We start from the raw sequence: 22,144 nt of genomic DNA on the forward strand, positions 1-22,144 counted from the left end.
CAGTTTATATTTTCCCAGTGAAATTTGTTTTTGGCTCTCCCCACTTTTCATAACCTGGACACACAGTCACTCAATGACCAAGTTTGTGAGCTTTCGGGTCCTTGGCATCAATAAAAACAGATCTGATTGGCTGTTTGTGGCTCAGCCCCCTTTTCTGAATTTGAACCCCAGTGATCAACTGTACCAGGTTTGAGGCTTGTGCCATTAATTATGCAAAAATGGCAGCAATTTTAATATTCCTCTTGAAAATCAATTGGTGAATATTGATTTGCTTTTTTAGGCTCCATCTACTTTTCTGAATATTAACCCCAGTCACCCAGTAACCAACTGTGCAAAGTTAGAGAATGCTGCCATTAACAGTGAAGAAGGGCTGTAGTTTATATTTTCTCAGGTAAAACTGTTTTTGATTCCACCCAGTTTTTGTAACCTTGACACAGAGTCACTCAATTACCAAGTTTGTGAGCTTTCGGGTTCCTGTCATCAAAATTGTGTGAATGGAAGCAGTTTATCCAGCAAAGAAATCTGATTTGCTGTTTTTGGCTCTGCCCCTTTAGTGAATTTGAGCCCCAGTCACTTAAAGGGGTTCTGTGGGGGTTTCTAAAGAGAAAAACTGCCACTTACCTTGGGCTTCTATCAGCCCCCTGCAGTGGTAATGTCCCACGCCGTCCTGCTCCCATCCGCCGTTCCCCGCAGCCGGCACTGGGCTATTATTTGTCTGACATACAGACGAATAATGCGCGTTGCCGTGCCTCCGCTCGCGTCATCTGAGGCTTACTGCGCAGGCGCAGTACAACGGAGCCTTGTACTGCGCTTGCGCAGTAAGCTTCCGATGACGCAGGCGGAAGCGAGCGGGTGCGAGGCCACTCTAGCGCAGCCGCAGTTGGATCCCATGCCGCTTAGACCGGGGCCGGCGGCGGAGCACAGCAGATGGGAGGAGGACGGCGTGGGACATTACCGCTGCACCGGGCTGATAGAAGCCCAAGGTAAGTGTCCGCTTTTCTCTTCCACAACCCCCCACAGAACCCCTTTAATGACTGACTGTAGCAGGTTTGAGGCTTCTGCCATTAACAGTGTAAGAATGACTGCAGTTTCAATATTACCTTTGAAAATCAATAGGTGAATTTTGATTGGCTATTGTAGGCTCCACCTACTTTTCTGAATATTAATCCCAGTCACCCAGTGACCAACTGGGTCAAGTTTGAGAACCCTGCCATTAACAGTGTAAGAATGGATGCAGTTTATATTTTCCCATGTAAAAAGTTAGTTGTCTTTGGCTGTTTCAAACCTTGACATACAGTCACTCAATTACCAAGTTTATGAGCTTTGGGGTCCTTGGCATCAATAAGTTGAATTTCTCTATTGGAATTAAACATATATGATTGGCTGTTTGTAGCTCCCCCCCCCCTCCCTTTTCAGAATTTAAACCCAGTCTCACAGTGACTGACTGTACCAAATTTGAGACATCTGCAATTAAGAGTGTAAGAATGGCAGAAATGTAAATATTCCCCTTGAAAAATCAATAGGTGAATTTTGATTGGCTGTTGTAGGCTCCACCCACTTTCTAAATATTAATCCCAGTCACCCAGTGGCCACCTGTGTCAAGTTTGGGAACCCTGCCATTAACAGTGTAAAGATGCGTACACACATGCGACTATAGTCGTTTGAAACGATCGTTCCCCGATCGTTTCAAACGACGATCGTTTAAAAAAAAGCAGCCAACGATCATTAAGTCTAACGACGGATGAGCTAGATCGTTAAAAACGAACGATCTAGCTTGGCGGATTTTTCCAACGACGATCGTTTGCAAAAGTAGTACATCGTTGGAAACGGTCGTTCATACTAGGCTTGACATGCGCATTTTACTATTTCTCCATGGAACTTTCATTTTTATGCACAGGCGCAATAGTTGCTTTTACGTGATGTAATGGTTGCAGTTTTTATTTTCCCATGAAAAAGTTGTTGGCGCCACCCACTTTTCTAACTTTGACATATAGTCACTCAATTACCAAGTTTATGAGCTTTGGGGTCCTTGGTATTAATCATTTGATTATTCCCATTGAAATGAATCAAATCTGATTGGCTGTTTGTGGCTCCGCCCCCTTTCTGAATTTGAATCTCAGCCACCCAGGGACCAACTGTACCAGGTTTGAGGCATCTGCTATTAACAGTGTAAGAATGGCAGCGATTTAAATATTCCCCTTAAAAATCAACAGGTGAATTTGATTGGCTGTTTTAGGCTCCACCCATTTTCCTGAATATTAATCCCAGTCACCCAGTGACCAACTGTGCAAAGTTTGATAACCCTGCCATTAACAGTGTAAGAATGGCTGCAGTTTATATTTTCCCAGTGAAATTTGGTTTTGGCTCCACCCACTTTTTGTAACCTTGACACACAGTCACTCCATGACCAAGTTTGTGAGCTTTTAGGTTCCTGGCATCAAAAAGTGTGTGAATAGAAGCAGTTTATCCAGCAAAGAAATCTGACTGGCTGCTTGTGGCTCCGCCCCTTTAGTGAATTTGAACCCCAGTCACTCAATGGCCTCAATTCACTAAGCTTATCTCCTGTCTTTAAAGTGAACCTTAAGCCGACAAAAAAAAATGAGTTTTACTCACCTGGGGGTTCCCTCAGCCCCCTGCAGCTGATCGGTGCCCTCGCCGTGTCCCTCCGATCCTATTGTTCCCGCCGGCGACCATTTCCTGTTTCGCCGTCACTGGCCGTCAGGCTGGGAACGCGAGTGATTCTTTGCGTTCCCAGCCACAATATCGCCCCCTATACTGCTATTGCGGCAAGGCAGGCCGCAATAGCAGCATAGGGGGAGATATTGTGGCTGGGAACGCGAAGAATCACTTGCGTTCCCAGCCTGACTGCCGGTGATGGCGAAACCGGAAGTGGCTGCCAGCAGAGACAATAGGTTCGGAGGGACACGACGAGGGCACCGATCAGCTGCAGGGGCGCTGAAAGAAGCCTCAGGTGAGTAAAACTTTTTTTTTTTTTGTCGGCTTAATGTTCACTTTAATAACGTTTCTAGAGTTATCGTCATGGTGACGAGGCATGTAGTATTCAGGAAACATATTACCTCAGGCAAACTCTTCAATCTTTAAAATAACTCCAGAATTCTAAAGTTAAAGACAGGCTGTTAATTAACTGCGTGTGAAAATAACTACAGAGGAGGTAACTTAACTACAGAGGAGGTAACTTAAGGAATGGAGAGATAAGATAGCTCTCTCACTGTGTGGTGGCAAGTTATCTCTTGCCTTATTATCTCCAGCATGATCTTAGTGAATTGAGGCCAATGACCAACTGTAGCAAGTTTGAAGCCTCTGCCATTAAAGAGAACCCGAGGTGGGGTTCTGACAATGCTAGCTGCACACAGAGGCTGGGTCTGCCTATACAGCCCAGCCTCTATTGCTATCCCAATCCCCCCTAAGCGCCCCCTGCGCTCTCCTATCCTCCATAAATCACAGCCAAGCTGTTCGGGATGTCTTTACCTCTATAGTGTCAGTCTGCTGCTCCCCCCGCCTCCTGCATAGCTCCGGTCCCCGTCCGCATCCCTTCCCTCCCCGCTGATTGGAGGGAAGAGTGCGGGGGCGGAGACCGGAGCTAAGCAGGAGGCGAAGGGAGCAGCAGACTGACAGTACAGATGTAAACACAGCCCGCACAGCGCGGCTTTGATTTATGGGGGATCGCAGAGCGCAGGGGGAACTTAGGGGGGATCTGGATAGCAACAGAGGTTGGGCTGTATAGGCAGACCCAGCCTCTGTGTGTAGATAGCATTGTCAGAACCCCACCTTGGGTTCTCTTTAAAGGACTTACGAGGCCAAAATATAAAAAAAAAAAAAGTAAAAAATGTTAAGTACCTGCATCTCTTTAAAAGACACGGAGGACGCCATCCACGCCCTCCGTGTCGTTCCGCCGGGTCCCCGCCGCTCAATAGCCCCCCTGGCCAGTCACGACCGCACGGCCCGGGTCGGGCTATCCTGCCTCTGCCAATATGGCCGCCGGAGCTGGCTGCAGCTGCGCAGTCCGCACAGTCGCGAGTGCGGCTGCGCAGCTCTAGGGCCAACAGCCCGATCCACGCTACAGTAGCGTGGATCGGGGGGTTGGCCCTAGAGCCGCACTGCCGCGGCCAGCTCCGGCGGCCATATTGGCAGAGGCAGGAGAGCCTGACCTTTTTTTTATATTTTGGCCTCGTAAGTCCTTTAACAGTGTAAGAATGGCAGCAGTTTAAATATTCCTCTTGAAAACCAATAGGTGAATTTTGATTGGCTGTTGAAGGCTCCACCCACTTTCTTGAATCTTTTTTTTTTTTTAAAGATTCTTTTATTTTCAGAACAAAATTTTGTAACAGGTGAAAAATACATAAGGACAAGAGGTATATATTACTATACAAGGTATAGGCAGTATAAGAGTCATACAATCATTGTTAAGATGTCTGATAATCAGCCCGTAATGCTAGGTGGTGCACAATAATCGGTCTAGCTTATATATGACTATCTCAAACATTAGCAGGCCAAAAAATGATTCCAGTCAGACTTAGAGTCTAGGTATAGGAAGGGGGACTCCAAGTTCAAACAGTCAGATTACAGCGAGCAACCAGGGCCCATAAGGGATCATACACCTGGATACTCAATGTCCTCTGAGCAGTGTTGGAGCCTATTTGAACTGACGGGATATGTTCTGGCGTATCTCATGTATTCGTCACACACTGTATATATATAATCAATAATTGTCTGAGCTATATGTAGGGGTAAAGTATGATATACAGAGAGAGAGGGAAAGAAGAGAGGAGAAGTGAGAGCAAGAGGGAAGGAAGATATGAAAAGTAGGGGACAGAGAGGGATCTATGTCAATGCCTGACGCCACTTCAAGATTCAGTCGAAATGCCATGAGGGTGTATTATACACGAGGTGTGCAATCTTTTATCGAATTGGGGAGTCAAGTGGCTTGGGTGGACGTGAGAGATGCATACCGTGGTGTTTCAATAAACTCAAACCAGGCGTACCATGTCTTCATGAACTGGTCCCGCCTCTCCTGCATAGTGGAAGTGAGATCTTCCATCTTTTGTATCCAGTCAATTTCCTTAAGCCAGTCTTTAATCGTAGGGGGCTCCGTAGATTTCCAGCGACGTGCAATTAAGGTCTTGGCTGCATTTACTAAATATCTAGTGAGGGTCTTCTTGTAGCGCCTAGTTGACCAGTGGTTATGATGTAGTAGGAAAAATTCGGGAGAGTCAGGTGGGAGGTAGTCTGTCAGGGAGTGCATGAGCTCTCTCACATCCACCCAAAATTGTGTAAGTTTACAGCAGGACCAGAAAATATGAATCAACGTGCCTTCTTCCATTCCACATCTCCAGCCCAGGGGAGAGGTGGAGGGGTACATCTTATGGAGTCTAGACGGAGTCAGGTACCACCTGGTGAAAATTTTGTATCCTGCTTCCTGACTTCGGGAGGATAGGGAGGATTTGTGTGCAAAGATTAGGATTTTTTGCTATTGTTTATCCGTGAAGGACTTACTCAGATCCCTTTCCCATTTGGTCCTGTACTGTTTGCAGGGTTCATCAGTGGTATTGAGAAGAGAGTAGACCATAGAGAGGGTACCCCGAATGTGGCCCTCTCCTCTACATGTCTGTTCAAACGTTGTAAGGGCTCTATCGAATCCTATTTTAGTACCTTGGGAGCGCAGAAAGTGCCTGAACTGGAGAAGGCTCCAAGTGTCTAGGGACGGGGAGTTTAGTGAGAGTTGGAGGTCCTCAATTGTCTTCCAGTTTCCCCCTGATATCAAGTGATGTGCCCGCAGAGGAGGTCCCAAACGCCAGAGCGGGTAGCTCTTGGTATTTAGGCCTAAGGGAAAGCTTATGTTGCCCAGTATGGGCATCAATGGTGAGGGCCATGGGGAAATGAGCGTGGATTCTCTATACCTGGCCAGCGTGCGGAGAGTCTGGTAAGGGACCGATGCCGCCGTAGAGGCTTTGGGTAAGGGGCGAGTGGCCCAGGGCATATCTTGCAATGTGCTTTCTACTACCTCTTCCTCCATACTCACCCATCGTTTGAGGGACCCGTGTCTATGCCAGTCAATCACTCTAATTAGAGTGGCTGCTGCATGGTAGAGGCGTGGATTTGGGACTGTCATACCACCTAGCTCTTTAGGGGCGGTCTGTATAGTGTATTTCAGTCTAGGTTTTCGCCCATTCCAAATAAACTTGGAGAACACTCTCACTAGTTGTTGAAAATAGGCTGAGGGTATAAAAATAGGCATTGTCTGAAACAGATAGAGGAGACGGGGCATTATCGTCATTTTAATGATACAGTTCCTACCGAACCAAGAGAACTGGGGTTTGTCCCATCTCTCCAGGTCTTGTTTAATACGTTCTAGGGCAGGTGTGAAGTTAGAGGAGATGAGATCTCTAGGGTTAGGGGTGATTTGTATACCCAGGTATTTCAGGGAGCGGTTAGGCCATTTAAAGGGGAAATTACTTTGCAGAAGTTGCTTAAGGTCACCAGGGAGTAACACACCCAATGCCTCGCTCTTGTCGTAATTAATGGACATGTTTGAGACCTCTCCATAGACCTTAAATTCGGCTAGAAGATTGGGCAGTGACACATGTGGGTTAGTGAGAAAGAACATAAGATCGTCCGCATAAGCAGCTACTTTGTGGGATGACTTAGGAAAGTCAACACCCTGTATATCTGGGTTGTTGCGTATCGTACAGAGGAAGGGTTCCAGGGACAGTGCGAAGATCAGGGGTGAGAGGGGGCATCCCTGTCGGGTTCCGTTGAGGATGGGGAACGTGTCAGACAATGCGCCATTCACTTTTACCCTAGCGTTTGGACAGGAATAGAGGGCTAGGACCTGCCCGATCATATTTTCAGTGAGACCGATATAGCGTAGGGTGCCTTCGATGAGATCCCAGTCCACCCTATCGAATGCTTTCTCTGCGTCAGTTGATAGCAAGAGAGTGGGTTTGGACCGGGATCTCACCCAGTGCAAGATGTTTAGGGTTCTAATGGTGTTGTCCCTAGCTTCTCGGCCCATGATAAAGCCCACCTGATCGTAGTGAACCAGAGAAGGGAGGAGCGGAGCCAGTCTGTTTGCCAGCATTTTTGCAAAGAGCTTCAGGTCCACATTAAGTAGAGATATGGGTCTAAAGCTCTGGCATTGAGTTGGATCTTTCCCCTCCTTTAAGATCACCGAAATGTGGGATCCAAGCATCTGAGATGAAAAGGAGTTTCTCTCTGAGGACGGGTCAGCTATGATATTGAATGCCTTAAGCATATGAGGGAATAGTATCTGCTTAAATTGCTTATAGAATTCGGGGGTATATCCATTGTTGCAAAAAAAGCGGAACAAGCACCACTAATAAAGTGATAGTAATAATAAGGTCTAAGCGTGCTATGAGCTCAATATACACATTGAAACCAAAAAAGGAAGAAAGCAGCTCTTCAAGCACCACACTAGACCAAAATATAGAAATATATCAAAGAGTCATCTTTATTGAACATCATCAGAATCATAAAAACATTTAAAAACAAGACCATAATTCTGGGGTCCCCAAGATATACATGAGTAGTCCACTAGTACTGATAATGATAGGCAATTAGTAGCGCCACAGTACTAAGTGTGATAGCTCTCCTAAGTGCCAAAAATAAAACACAGAATAATATAAATACAATAACAAAATCCTCTATGTTCCAAACTAGAAATAAATATGGACGTTATACTGAACAACGAGGTGTACACATCATGATACCAAATGGTATAGTGCAAAGTGACAACGTGCAATTAATGATATACGGAGTAAAAAACTCAATATAAACACAGCAATGAATAGACAAGAGATACAATATTGGACAAAATCGCAGTTTAAATAGCAAAGTGTGCAAAAGGAGAGGAACAATGATGAAGGAGGAACAGAGTACTCACATGAAAGTGACACTTAGGAGAGATGGGGAACCCCAGGCGTATGGAACGCCTTAGTGCACCTCGCGGGAAAACCGCCCGCTTCTGAGGAGGCTGGTGCTGGACATGTGAAGGCTGCCCTTTAACCTGAAGGAGGAGGATGTGACGTAGGCGCAATGCCCAGACGTGACGCGGCCGCGTCATTACGCCAGCTGCGCTGGGTCGCCATGGCAACCCAGACGCAGCGGCGCCGTCAAGAGGAGCCGATTGAAAGGGGATATTGGGGCATGCGCAAAATGAATTGTGAAAGGACAATAATGATGGTGAAAACAATAAGATGAAAGGATAAAACAGAACAATAATATATGAAGAGTACATACAAAGGTTAATAATAAATATAAAGAAGCAATAATATACAATTAATCTATTTATATGCAACTTATTACACCGTTCTGCCTAGAAGCTACTACACTGACATCTAGTGGAAGGTCTATGAAACAACTGAAATTGTGCACAAGCACATATATGTATAGATGAGCTCCTGTTCTTGAGGTTCATTAGACTTCTCTTGTATTCATGAGTTGTATACATCAGAAATTCTACATAGAAAAGATAAAAAAGGGAGAAAGAAAAAACGGAGATTAGTAATTATAAAACCATTTCAAATTATGAAAATGACCCAAGTTATAAATCCAGCATGTAGAAGAAAGGACCAATTGAAGGAACCACAGAGAAAACGAAAGAAGTTGGAAGGACACCATAGAAAAGGATCTGCCGAAATAAGCCCAATAGAACCTATGAGCCATAAATACATATGGAATCCCTCAAAGTAGGGGGAAAGGAAGTATAAAGTAAACAATTGCATCCAGGCAGGTCCTGGCCAAGAAAGGATAAAAGGAAGAAGGGAACAAGAAAAAAGTAAGACCAGATCAAAAAGAAAGAAAAGTAACCATGGAAACGCCCAAATGAAACAGAATTATTATAGAACCTAAAAGAAAATGGAGGGCAAAAACGTATATACACATATGTGTGTATAGAACAGTAACATAGGTAAAGGAATATGTATTCAACGTATGTGATGCCTGAAAATATATGCATATATATATATATATATGTCTGGGTGTAAAATACCTACGCATTCACAAAACGCAGAACACACTACCAAAAAGAGAATGGGCAAAGACGAGCTTTAGGTCTCCTTCATTTTTTATGCCTTCTCTTGCACTGTGTCCGCAGGTTAAAGTCTTTTTCGACATGATGCTCCAGGACTTTAAGAAGATTAAAAGAACTCCGAACACACAGAATAACCTATCAAAGAAAGAAAAAGAAGTGCTACAGGTATTAAACACACGGACTGATATAGTCATAAAGGAGGCAGATAAGGGGGGCAACATAGTGATTTGGCCAACCGCTCTCTATGAAAAAGAGGCCAATAAACAACTTAACAACAATAGATTCTATCGTAAACTTCGTGGCAATCCAACTACCCTGTTTAAGGATAGATTAGATTCTATCCTAAAGGACGCCAAACAAATGGGGCTCATATCACTTAGAGAGTGGCAATTTTTGACGGTAAAAAATCCGGTCACGCCCACCTTGTACTTGCTACCCAAAGTGCACAAAAATAGGGAGGCACCACCTGGTAGACCCATAGTGGCGGGCATTGGCAGTCTGTTGGAGCGTTGTTGTTCATTTATCGATTTTTTTCTGCAAGACCACGTGACTAGTTTAGATTCATATGTAAGGGACTCATCAGATCTTATCACTAAATTGGATGATGTTGTCTTACCATCAGGTTCATTGTTGATTACTTGCGACGTCGAATCCCTCTACACGAACATCGACCACAGAGATGCCCTATCGTCTGTCAGATATTTTCTTAGGACCACTTCAACTGTGAGAGACGACTTCAATACCTTTCTCCTCCAACTATTAGATTACGTGCTGAAACATAACTTCTTCACGTTCAACGGTAAATATTATTTACAAACACATGGCGTTTCTATGGGGGCCAAGTGTGCCCCCTCAATCGCTAATTTATTCCTAGGTTGGTGGGAAAGGGAAATTGTGTGGTCTTCAAAAATGACAGATTATCATGATAACATCTTGGGCTATTTTAGGTATGTGGATGACATACTAATACTGTGGAATGGGAATATGGAAAAAGCGCAAACATTTGTTTCAGAGTTAAACATTAATGATCACAATATCTTCCTTACTGCCAACTACTCCCAGACAGAGGTTAGCTTTTTGGATCTAAAAATAAAAGTGAATGAGCAAGGAGCTATCCATACCTCATTATATCGTAAAGAAACTGCTGTGAACAGCCTCTTACATTTTGACTCTTTTCATACAGACACTTTGAAACGAAATATTCCAGTTGGCCAATTCCTTCGTCTGAGACGAAATTGCACTAACATATCCGACTTTGAGAGGGAAGCAGACCAGCTGTCACAGCGTTTCCTGGATAGAGGTTATCCTAGGAGTTCCATCAGGAAGGCAGTATCTAGGGCAAGATCCAGCAGCAGAGTTGATCTTTTGCAGCCCAAGGTAAGGAAGAAGGAAGAATTGGTCAGATTTTGTACGATGTACAATAATCGATGGACTCAGATACGGAACATTTTGAAAAAACATTGGCCAATAATCAATAGTGATCCTATAATGAGTGGGTATATTACACAACATGCTTCAATTACAGCAAGAAGAGCACCTACCTTAAGAAACATGATTTGTAGGAGTCATTATAGTAAACAACCAAAGAGTAAAATCAAAGTGAAGGGCAGCTATCCCTGCAATAGTTGCAATATTTGTCCAACAATGACACCTACTAAACAGGTATGGAATGCTTCACACACGAGATATTTTAATTTAAAGCATTTTGTTAACTGTCTTACTCCTGGTGTCATCTATCTTCTGGAATGCCCTTGTGGCCTCAAATACATCGGCCAAACTAAAAACATGCTTAAATTACGTATACAAAAGCATTTTTCTACCATTAGACTTTCAGCCAAAGATCATCTAGAGGGCAAACAGATTACCCCTGTAGCTTTACATGCCCTCCTGTATCACAATAGTAGCACAGTTGGTTGGAAAGTGACGGGCCTGCAAAGGATTTACGCCCCTACACGAGGAGGTGATATAACCCAATCTCTACTTAGAGCAGAGACTAGGTGGATTTTTGAAATGGGCACACAGGCACCTGGAGGCTTAAACGAAGATTTTTCGTTCAGTAGTTTTCTCTATTAATCCATCATGTACATCTTTTTTGGATTCATCACTTGTTCCTAATGCTATTCTTTTGTACAAAAATTTCTTTGCCCATTCTCTTTTTGGTAGTGTGTTCTGCGTTTTGTGAATGCGTAGGTATTTTACACCCAGACATATATATATATATATGCATATATTTTCAGGCATCACATACGTTGAATACATATTCCTTTACCTATGTTACTGTTCTATACACACATATGTGTATATACGTTTTTGCCCTCCATTTTCTTTTAGGTTCTATAATAATTCTGTTTCATTTGGGCGTTTCCATGGTTACTTTTCTTTCTTTTTGATCTGGTCTTACTTTTTTCTTGTTCCCTTCTTCCTTTTATCCTTTCTTGGCCAGGACCTGCCTGGATGCAATTGTTTACTTTATACTTCCTTTCCCCCTACTTTGAGGGATTCCATATGTATTTATGGCTCATAGGTTCTATTGGGCTTATTTCGGCAGATCCTTTTCTATGGTGTCCTTCCAACTTCTTTCGTTTTCTCTGTGGTTCCTTCAATTGGTCCTTTCTTCTACATGCTGGATTTATAACTTGGGTCATTTTCATAATTTGAAATGGTTTTATAATTACTAATCTCCGTTTTTTCTTTCTCCTTTTTTATCTTTTCTATGTAGAATTTCTGATGTATACAACTCATGAATACAAGAGAAGTCTAATGAACCTCAAGATCAGGAGCTCATCTATACATATATGTGCTTGTGCACAATTTCAGTTGTTTCATAGACCCTCCACTAGATGTCAGTGTCGTAGCTTCTAGGCAGAACGGTGTAATAAGTTGCATATAAATAGATTAATTGTATATTATTGCTTCTTTATATTTATTATTAACCTTTGTATGTACTCTTCATATATTATTGTTCTGTTTTATCCTTTCATCTTATTGTTTTCACCATCATTATTGTCCTTTCACAATTCATTTTGCGCATGCCCCAATATCCCCTTTCAATCGGCTCCTCTTGACGGCGCCGCTGCGTCTGGGTTGCCATGGCGACCCAGCGCAGCTGGCGTAATGACGCGGCCGCGTCACGTCTGGGCATTGCGCCTACGTCACATCCTCCTCCTTCAGGTTAAAGGGCAGCCTTCACATGTCCAGCACCAGCCTCCTCAGAAGCGGGCGGTTTTCCCGTGAGGTGCACTAAGGCGTTCCATACGCCTGGGGTTCCCCATCTCTCCTAAGTGTCACTTTCATGTGAGTACTCTGTTCCTCCTTCATCATTGTTCCTCTCCTTTTGCACACTTTGCTATTTAAACTGCGATTTTGTCCAATATTGTATCTTGTCACTTTGCACTATACCATTTGGTATCATGATGTGTACACCTCGTTGTTCAGTATAACGTCCATATTTATTTCTAGTTTGGAACATAGAGGATTTTGTTATTGTATTTATATTATTCTGTGTTTTATTTTTGGCACTTAGGAGAGCTATCACACTTAGTACTGTGGCGCTACTAATTGCCTATCATTATCAGTACTAGTGGACTACTCATCATATATCTTGGGGACCCCAGAATTATGGTCTTGTTTTTAAATGTTTTTATGATTCTGATGATGTTCAATAAAGATGACTCTTTGATATATTTCTATATTTTGGTCTAGTGTGGTGCTTGAAGAGCTGCTTTCTTCCTTTTTTGGTTTCAATTTTTCGGGGGTATATCCATCTGGTCCTGGTGCTTTGCCAGAGGGAGTTTGGGATAGTGCTACGCGTAGCTCGTCCTCTGAGAACGGCTCTTCTAGTGCTTTAATGTCGTCTGGGTACAATTTGGGCATCTGCGATTGTTTGAGGTATTCCACTATCTTTCTTTGCTTAGCTTCTTTAGAGGTGGCAGAGGGATGGCGTGGTAGGTTGTACAGGTTAGAGTAGAAATCTTTAAAGATTTTCGCAATGTCCTCATATTTATGGTGCATCACTGATCTCCTATCCTTGATACAAGGAATATAGTTGGAGGATTGTTAAGCTTTTAGCGCCCTAGCTAGGATAGAGCTACATTTATTACCGAACTCGTAAAAGGTTCGGTGACAGCGTAGGGCTGCATATTTAACCTTAAAGAATAAGAGTGATTTAAGTGTCTCCCTCAATTTCGTGAGTGAGGAAAGTGTTGTAGGGGATCTGTCTCGTTTGTGTTTTTGCTCTAACTCACCAATTGATATTAAGGTATCATTAATTGCTTTGTCTCTCTCTCTTTTTTTCCTGGCACCTTCTCTAATCAGGAGGCCTCTTGTGAAACATTTATGCGTTTCCCATAAAGGGGGAGGAGTCTTCTTTTACATTTAGTTCAAAGAACTCCTCTATTTCCCGTTTAACCCTGGAGAGAACCTGTTTATCCTCTAGAAGTGAATTATTCAGCCGCCAGCAAGCAGGGCCTCATCTATGTTCCCCAATAGCGAGTTCCACAGTAACTGGTGCATGGTCGGACAGAGAGATGTTGCCAATGGATGGGGCTGCTGAAACCGAGAGAAGATTATGGGAAATGAAGACATAGTCGATTCTAGTGTACGTGTTATGGGGGAAAGAGTAGTATGTAAAATCTATCGACGAAGGATTATGTAACCTCCACACGTCTACTAGTACGTCGTACTAGCTGCATGGAGCGTAAGAGCGATCTGCATTTTCGTAAGACTGCATGGGAGACAGAGGACTTCCTCGAGGAAGAGTCTAATTCTGGATCTAGAGTGACATTCAGGTCTCCCCCCAGTAATACACTGCCCTCAGCAAATGAATGTAACTTAGATAAGAATGTCTGGAGAAAGGTCGCCTGCTGAGAGTTAGGGCTGGTTCAGACGGGCGTTTTTGTGGCGTTTAACGCAGCGTTTCAGACGCAGCGTTTTTTGGGATCTACTGCCATCCCATGCAAGTGAATGGGAGCGTTTAGAGCTGGCTTTTGCAGGCTTTCATGAAAGCCTGGCAGTAGATCCCAGCGTTGTGTCTAGTCTCAAAAGCAACATGCTGCTTTCAGAGGCAGTAAACGCGAGGAAACAATAGCAGAGACCAGAACTGCTAGCCTTAAACGCTTTTTAAAAGCTTTCAAAAGCTAGCTTTTAAACGCTGGCGTTTGAACGCAATGCCAAGCAAAAGCTCAGCAGACGCCCGTGTGAACCAGCCCTAAGGTGCATAGAAGGAGCCAATGGTGATCTTTTGGGTGTATACTGTACCCTTGATCAAGTTGAACCTGCCTTGTGGATCTTGATACTGATCAATCAGGGTAAAGGGTGTATCCCGTGAGATCAATATGGCAGTTCCTTTGATTTTTGACATTTGAGGAGAGCTAAAGAAAGCTGTTTTGTAATATCTATTTAGAAATTTGGGAACTGTTGGGCCCTTAAAGTGTGTTTCTTGGATACAGACTACATTGGCTCGTTCCTTATGACATAAATGGAGCACAGACGACCTCTTTTCAGGCACATTCAGCCCTCTGGCATTTAGGGATAGCAATTTAAGTGACTGCTGGAATGTCCGCAGTCAAGAAGCAGCATCGGCACGAAACAGAGCTCATCTCAAAAGGTAAGACTAGAGATAGGGACAGTATAAGAAGTAATGTATAGCAAGTAGAACAGAAAATAAAGAAACGTGTAAGAAACCACGCAGTACAAATGTGTAATATGCAAGCTGAAATCATATTACCTGGTCTGGATTTAACCAGATCTAGAGTGAGCTTTCGCTCAGTTATCTGGGATCTTAGAGGATTCCCAGTTATCTTTGGCGATACGCCCTGGGGTAAGAAGGCCCGCAACAAACCAGTGGGTGAGCCCCCAACCCCCGGGTTACCGCATGTATAACTATAACCAGTCAACAAAGGGTATAACATCCTGTCAGTGGTATGTATGGTGTAAAACAATATGTTAAATAATTAACAAGGCATAAGGCAATCTATAAAACTATATAACTGAGGTATATCCTATAGTATATCAAAGATCAGTGGTGAACTTTACCCCTCGGGCAGATCCGCTTCCCCCCTCCCCCCTCTCCCCAAAGCTAGCTTATGAACTTTCGTGCATTACAAGGTCCACGTCTGTGGGCCTTCAGTTCCTTCCACTCGTCCATCTCCATAGTCAGGGCCCCCTCCCCGGTACATCGCGTGTTCCCAGTGGAGCATACCCACCCACCTTCCACGTCCCCCCCGGTCTAGAGCCAATACCCACCACCCCCAAGCCATTCACCTCGGCCGCTACAATACCATAGCAGTGCATTTACAGAGGGATATACGATAGACCTTATAGTAGAAACAGACATGTGTTAAGTCTGGCCGTCCAAGCAGGTTACGGTAGATGAGACATGTTAGGGCCCAAGTATCTGGGAGGGGGGGCGGTGGCTCATCCTCGAACAAGGGGGGGGGCATGGAAGTCAGGCGGCACACACCACCCGTTGGATTGGGCCCCAAGCAGGAGTCCTCGGGTGAGGGGACTTCATCCAGAAAGCAAGTAGTTAAGGGCATGGGCGTTGGTAGGGGAAGGAGAGTCCATTCCTCCGTGTTTCTATTCGGGGAGTTCGGGAGGTGAAGAGGGGGGGTAAGAGTACTTACAGCCAGGAAGACTCTAACGTCTTTTCTTGGGTTTCTGTGGACGGCCAAAATCAGGCGAGTCCGGGTCCCACTCTGTGAGGTCGACTGCTGGCAGCGACATTGTGTCCATAAATGAAGGGAGGTCTCGAGGATGGCGTAGCGTGCAAGACTTGGAGCCCTTCGTGGCTCTCAGCTGGAATGGAAAGCCCCAGCGGTAGGAGATCCCCTCTTTCTTCAGGGCTTGTATAAGGGGGTTCAGTGCCCTGCGCTGGGCGAGAGTAAAGGGCGCCAAATCTTGGTATAGCGTAACTTGGGCTCCATCACAGTCCAACGGTCCCTTATCACGTGCAGCAGTCATGATGTCTTCTTTATCTCTAAAGTTATGCAGGCGGCATATGATGTCTCGTGGCTGCTCTTGTTCTGCAGGCATAGCCCGTAAGGCTCTGTGTGCTCTATCAAATTTGAGCTTCTGGGTCTCCGGACGGTTCAAAAGGCCATTGAAGAGGGACCTCAGAGTAGGCAAGATGTCTTCCGCCAAAATCGTTTCAGGGACCCCGCGCACCCTGATGTTGTTGCGGCGGCCTCTATTCTGGAGATCCTCCATCTGCGATCTCATGAGCTGGGAGGAAGCCTGTTGCTTCTCACTCGTCTCCCTTAAACGAGCCACTTCAGCACGTAGTTGTGTGATATCAGCTTCTGCTGTGGTTACCCGATCTGTGAGGCCTGAGATGTCTGTACGGATGGTCGCAATCTCCGTTCTCGTGGAGGAGACAATGCGCTCAGTTTGTTCATCGAGATCATGCTTGGTGGGGAGAGTTCGGAGATACTTCCAAATATCCTCCAGGTTGCTCATGGCTGCTGGTCTAGGAGGGGTGTCCCGCTGCGGAGACGAGGACTCAAGGTCCGCCATGTTGGAGGCCGCAGGGCGCGGGGTGGCCGTCTGAAAGTAGCGTGTCACAGGCCGCTGGGAAGGGGTTCGAGGCTGTCCGTGTTTGCCTTTACCTTTTTTCTTTCTATCCATACCACTTGGAGCGAAGTTAGTGGCTGGTAAGTGGCATATATTTGCTTTAGTAACATGCGGGGCCCGGGAGCTCGGCAGGCACACGTCTTCACTCCTCCATTGCTGGCTCCGCCCCCACTTTCTTGAATCTTAATCTCATTCACCCAGTGACCAACTGTAGCAAGTTTGAGAACCCTGCGATTAACAGTCTAAGAATGGCTGCAGTTTACATTTTCCCATTAAAAATGAATGGCTGAAATTTAATTGGCTGTTTTATGCTCCACCCACTTTTCCTGGATTTGTAACCTCAGTCACCAAGTGACCAACTGTGCCAAGTGTGGGGACTCTGGCTAGATTACTGTGAGAATGGCAGCCTTTTACATTTTTTCCATTGACATGAATGGGTGAAATCTGATTGGCTGTTTGCAGCTCCGCCCAGGTGTGCAGGGGGGGACCCAAGTCCCCCAGAATATATCATCCCAGGTAGTAAGGGATCTGTATACCAAGTTTCGTTCAAATCGGTCAAGGCGTTTTCGAGTTATCGCGGCACATACACACATACATACACACATACATATACAGTGGGTTGCAAAAGTATTTTCCACATTTTGTCATATTACTGCCACAAACATGAATCAATTTTATTGGAATTCCACATGAAAGACCAACACAAAGTGGTGTACACATGAGAAGTGGAACGAAAATCATACATGATTCCAAACATTTTTTTACAAATAAATAACTGCAAAGTGGTGTGTGCATAATTATTCGGCCCCCTTTGATCTGAGTGCAGTCAGCTGCCTATAGACATTGCCTGATGAGTGCTAATGACTAAATAGAGTGCACCTGTGTGTAATCTAATGTCAGTACAAATACAGCTGCTCTGTGAGGGCCTCAGAGGTTGTCTAAGAGAATATTGGGAGCAACAACACCGTGAAGTCCAAAGAACACACAAGACAGGTCAGGGATCAAGTTATTGAGAAATTTAAAGCAGGCTTAGGCTACAAAAAGATTTCCAAAGCCTTGAACATCCCACGGAGCACTGTTCAAGTGATCATTCAGAAATGTATGGAGTATGGCACAACTGTAAACCTACCAAGACAAGGCCGTCCACCTAAACTCACAGGCTGAACAAGGAGAGCGCTGATCAGAAATGCAGTCAAGAGGTCCATGGTGAATCCAATCGAGAATCTGCGGCAAGATCTGAAAACTGCTGTTCACAAACGCTGTCCATCTAATCTGACTGAGCTGGAGCTGTTTTGCAAAAAGGATGGGCAAGGATTTCAGTCTCTAGATGTGCAAAGCTGGTAGAGACATACCCTAAGGCTACTTGCACACTAAGACGTTGCGTTAGGTGCCACGTTAAGGTCGCATAACGTGCACCTAACGCGACGCCTGGTGCTCTTCTATGTGGACGTCAGAGTGAGCCGCGTTGTGCAGCTCACTCTGGCGTCCGTGATGCCGTGATGCGTACTCTTGTGCGCATGCGGCATCACGTGGTCCCGCCGGCCAATCACCGCACAGAGCAGCCGCTCCAGGAAGTAAACACTGCACGTCACAACGTGCAGTGAATATTAATTAGCCATGTGCCTGGCCGCTTTCCGCTCCTCCCCAACATGACTGCGCATGTGCAAACAGTCTAACGCGGCTTAAGCCGCTCTAACGCCGTAGCATGCTGCACTTTCGGGAGAACGTGCAGCGTTACATGTGTGAACAGCCCACTTGTGTTACATTGCTGTGCGTTGGGGGAGAGTTACAGGCGCACTAACGTGCGCCTGTAACGTCCCTGTGTGTAAGCAGCCTAAAAGACTGGCAGCTGTAATTGCAGCAAAAGGTGGTTCTACAAAGTATTGACTCAGGGGGCTGAATAATTACGCACATCCCACTTTGCAGTTATTTATTTGTAAAAAATGTTTGGAATGATGTATGATTTTCGTTCCACTTCTCACATGTACACCACTTTGTATTGGTCTTTCACGTGGAATTCCAATACAATTGATGCATGTTTGTGGCAGTAATGTGACAAATGGTGGAAAACTTCAAGGGGGCTGAATACTTTTGCAAGCCATTGTATAAATACGATTTTATATATATAGATTTATATAGCACTGACTTCTATTACAGCACTTTACAGGAGTTGTTGCAAGAAAGGCGTTCAAAATGTGGGAACATTCAAGCATTCTCTAAACTAAATGTTCACAGAAGGAAAATCTAAATGGTGGGAATTACATAGACGGGGTGCAGAATATGTACAGTTGCAGGCCATGAAAGGGTGTACTAGGTGCCTCTAATGGCTAGTTACGGGTGCCATGCAGGTATAGGCCATGGTCGTGTACTGTGTGCCATGGTATATTGTGCAATGTGGGTTCTGGCATAGGTGGGTTACTGGGTGCCATAAGGGAGCTGGTTACTAGGTATGGGGGGTACTAAAGAGGAACTATCGTGAAAATCTTAACATTTAAAACATACAAATAAGAAGTACATTTCTCCCAGAGTAAAATGAGCTACTAATTACTTTTCTCCTATGTTGCTGTCACTTACAGTGAGTAGTAGAAATCTGACATTACTGACAGATTTTGGGCTAGTCCATCTCTTCATGGGGGATTCTCAGCATGGCCTTTATTCTTTATAGAGACATTCCCTGAAAGTGATTAATACAAAGATGCTGGCCAGCCTCCCTGTACACTAATTTGGCAATTGGACGGAGCAACTGCCATTTACTAAGTGCTTTTAAAAATAAAGAAAACCCTGAGAACCCTCCTATGAGAAGATGGGCTAGTCCAAAATCTGTCGGTAATGTCAGATTTCTACTACTTACAGCAACATAGGAGAAAAGTAATTTGGGTACTGGCAGAGCTGGGACAAGGTCCTTCAGCACCCAAGGCTGAGACACCAAAGTGTGCCCCTCCATCCCTGCCACCCCAGCCATCACACACTGATTGCTATTAGACTAAGAGGTGCCCCAGGGCCCCCAACCTCCCCAATACCTTAATCTCTAGTTATCTGACTTGCAGTCACTGCCCTGTATCCCCTTTTCCTATTTCTTTCTGTTTCAAACAATTGGGAATGACAACTGAATGAATTGTGCGCCCCCTCCTACACTGCTCCCTGAGGCTGGAGCCTCTCCAGCCTCTGCCTCGGCCCGGCCCTGGGTACTGGGTGTCATGTGGGTGCTCAGTGGTATTGGGGAAATATGTGTTTATTATTGGCTTTCTTATTTTCCTGAATAGTTTACCTACTTTAGCCTTTAGGCCATAGCTCCTACGTCTACCAATGTATCTTGGATGTAGCAGCTACTTCTATTAACAAAAACCGCTGCTAAGGCCGATCGCGTGCGCTCCCGCACACGTTCTCGCTGCCCCTCTTTAGCCCGGAGATCACTGAATGGGAATGCAGTAATGCTTAGTGAATTGAGCCCATAGAGGTAATCATTCCCATCAGCAGGGCTGTGGAGTCGGAGCAATTTTTGGGTACCTGGAGTCAGTCTGAGGAATCACAGTTGGAGTTTGATGGAATTATAAGGGTGGGATGTTGCGTTTTATTCTCTGTATAACAGGAATGCAACGGAAGAAGAAGAAGTCATACTGCACATTATGGCAGCGTTGTGTCGCATGCAGTCAATGCTTCGCTGTCATTGTTAACGCATGTTTTTAGAGGTAACACACTGCATGCTGTGCGTTGCCATACCGCAACCCGTTATACCGCAGCTGTACCGCCACACTGTGAACGAATCATAGGTGGTGCATTGCAGTGCGGTAAGCTACATTACAAAGTGGCCGGTACACCAAAACATACCTCTGGGGGCAGAAACGCTTTGGGCGTTCATTCTGGCGATCCTTTCGCTTCAGCTCTGCCTATTTCCTAGGATTACACTAGAATTAAAGGATACCCGAAGTGACATGCGACATGATGAGATAGACATGTGTATGTACAGTGCCAAGTACACTAATAACTAGGCTGTGTTCCTTTTTTTTCTTTCTCTGCCTGAAAGAGTTAAATATCAGGTGTGTAAGTGGCTGACTCAGTCCTGACTCAGACAGGAAGTGACTACAGTGTGACCCTCACTGATAAGAAATTCCAACTATAAAACACTTTCCTAGCAGAAAATGGCTTCTGAGAGCAGGAAAGAGATAAAAAGGGTCAATAGTTCATAGATTTTAGTTCTAGCATTGAATGTGTCAGTGAGCAAAAACAATAAAACAGTTAGAACTTAAAATGTAGATTTAAACATAAAATAAAACTGTGGAATATCTTAAAAAGTCCTTTTTAGGAGAAGTAAGATAGATACAATTGTTTATTTCATTAGTTTATTTTTGATTCGGGTGTCCTTTCATGCTAAGTTATGACAACCTTGATACAATAGATTCTCAGTGATCTGGCACAGACAGTGATTGGCTGATGCAGTTTCTGGTCGCTCGAGATTTTTTAAAAATAGGCCTCAAGTAGCAGTGGGCAGCGAGGATGGTGCACTCGGCGCATTAGACCGGCAGAACAAGTTATGTGATCATAAATGCCAGACTACACCGTTGGCTTTTCCGTTTTGATATAAATGGGTTGGACCTATCTTGATTAAGTTTGGCAAGGCATTCCACAGGGTAGGGACAGCATGACAGAATGCTCTAGCTCCAAAGGTTTTTAGTTGAATTCTGGAGGTGGTCAATGTATTGTATCCTTTGGATCTGAGGTTGTGGGAGGTGTGACAAAGTTACAAGAAATCCTTATCCGGGGCCTAAGTCGAGTAGGGATTTGATTAGCATGTCAATTTTGAAAAGGATTCTCCATTTTATGCATTTTATGGGTAGCCAGTAAAGTGAATAAAGGGTTGGTGTTATGCCACAATGGCGGGGTTGGCTTGTTATAGTGAACCTCCGGACTAAAAATCGACTCGGCAGCACTGAAACGGCTTTGTGTTTCTTTAACAGTTTCACAGCATCAGAACTTTGTTTCTCTTATACAAGCCTCATTTTTAGTTGCACAGAAGAAAACTGCCCGGGCTTTTTTCCCCTGATGCTGTGCAAAGCATGATGGGATTTCTGATGTTGTTGCTCTCGTTCTGCTGTTTTGGTGCAATTTTTTTTTTTTTTACATTTTGAATTTGACATTTGAAGCCTAGCGTGTGCAGCTGGGAGGGGTAATCAGGACACAGGACAGTTGGAACTGTGTCTCATGTTCCCTGTCACTTCCTTTCAACCAAAAAGATGGCTGCCTCCATGACAAAGATGGCAGCCCCCATGAATCACAAACATTTGCCTGTTCTTTTAAAACAGGGTGGGTAAGAGATGATATTACCTATCTGTTCTAATTAACATAACTAATGTAACTTGATGACAGTATGTTTGTTTAGGCTGGAGTTCCCCTTTAACAGCCTTGCGGCAGCATTCTGTACTAGCTGCAGGTGGTGTAGGTCTTTATTTGGAAGGCCTGCATAGAGGGCATTCCATGGTACACAGTTCTCTAAGCATTACCCCATTC

The sequence above is a fragment of the Hyperolius riggenbachi genome, chromosome 5, assembly GCF_040937935.1.
Source record: "Hyperolius riggenbachi isolate aHypRig1 chromosome 5, aHypRig1.pri, whole genome shotgun sequence".
Classification (NCBI taxonomy): domain Eukaryota; kingdom Metazoa; phylum Chordata; class Amphibia; order Anura; family Hyperoliidae; genus Hyperolius; species Hyperolius riggenbachi.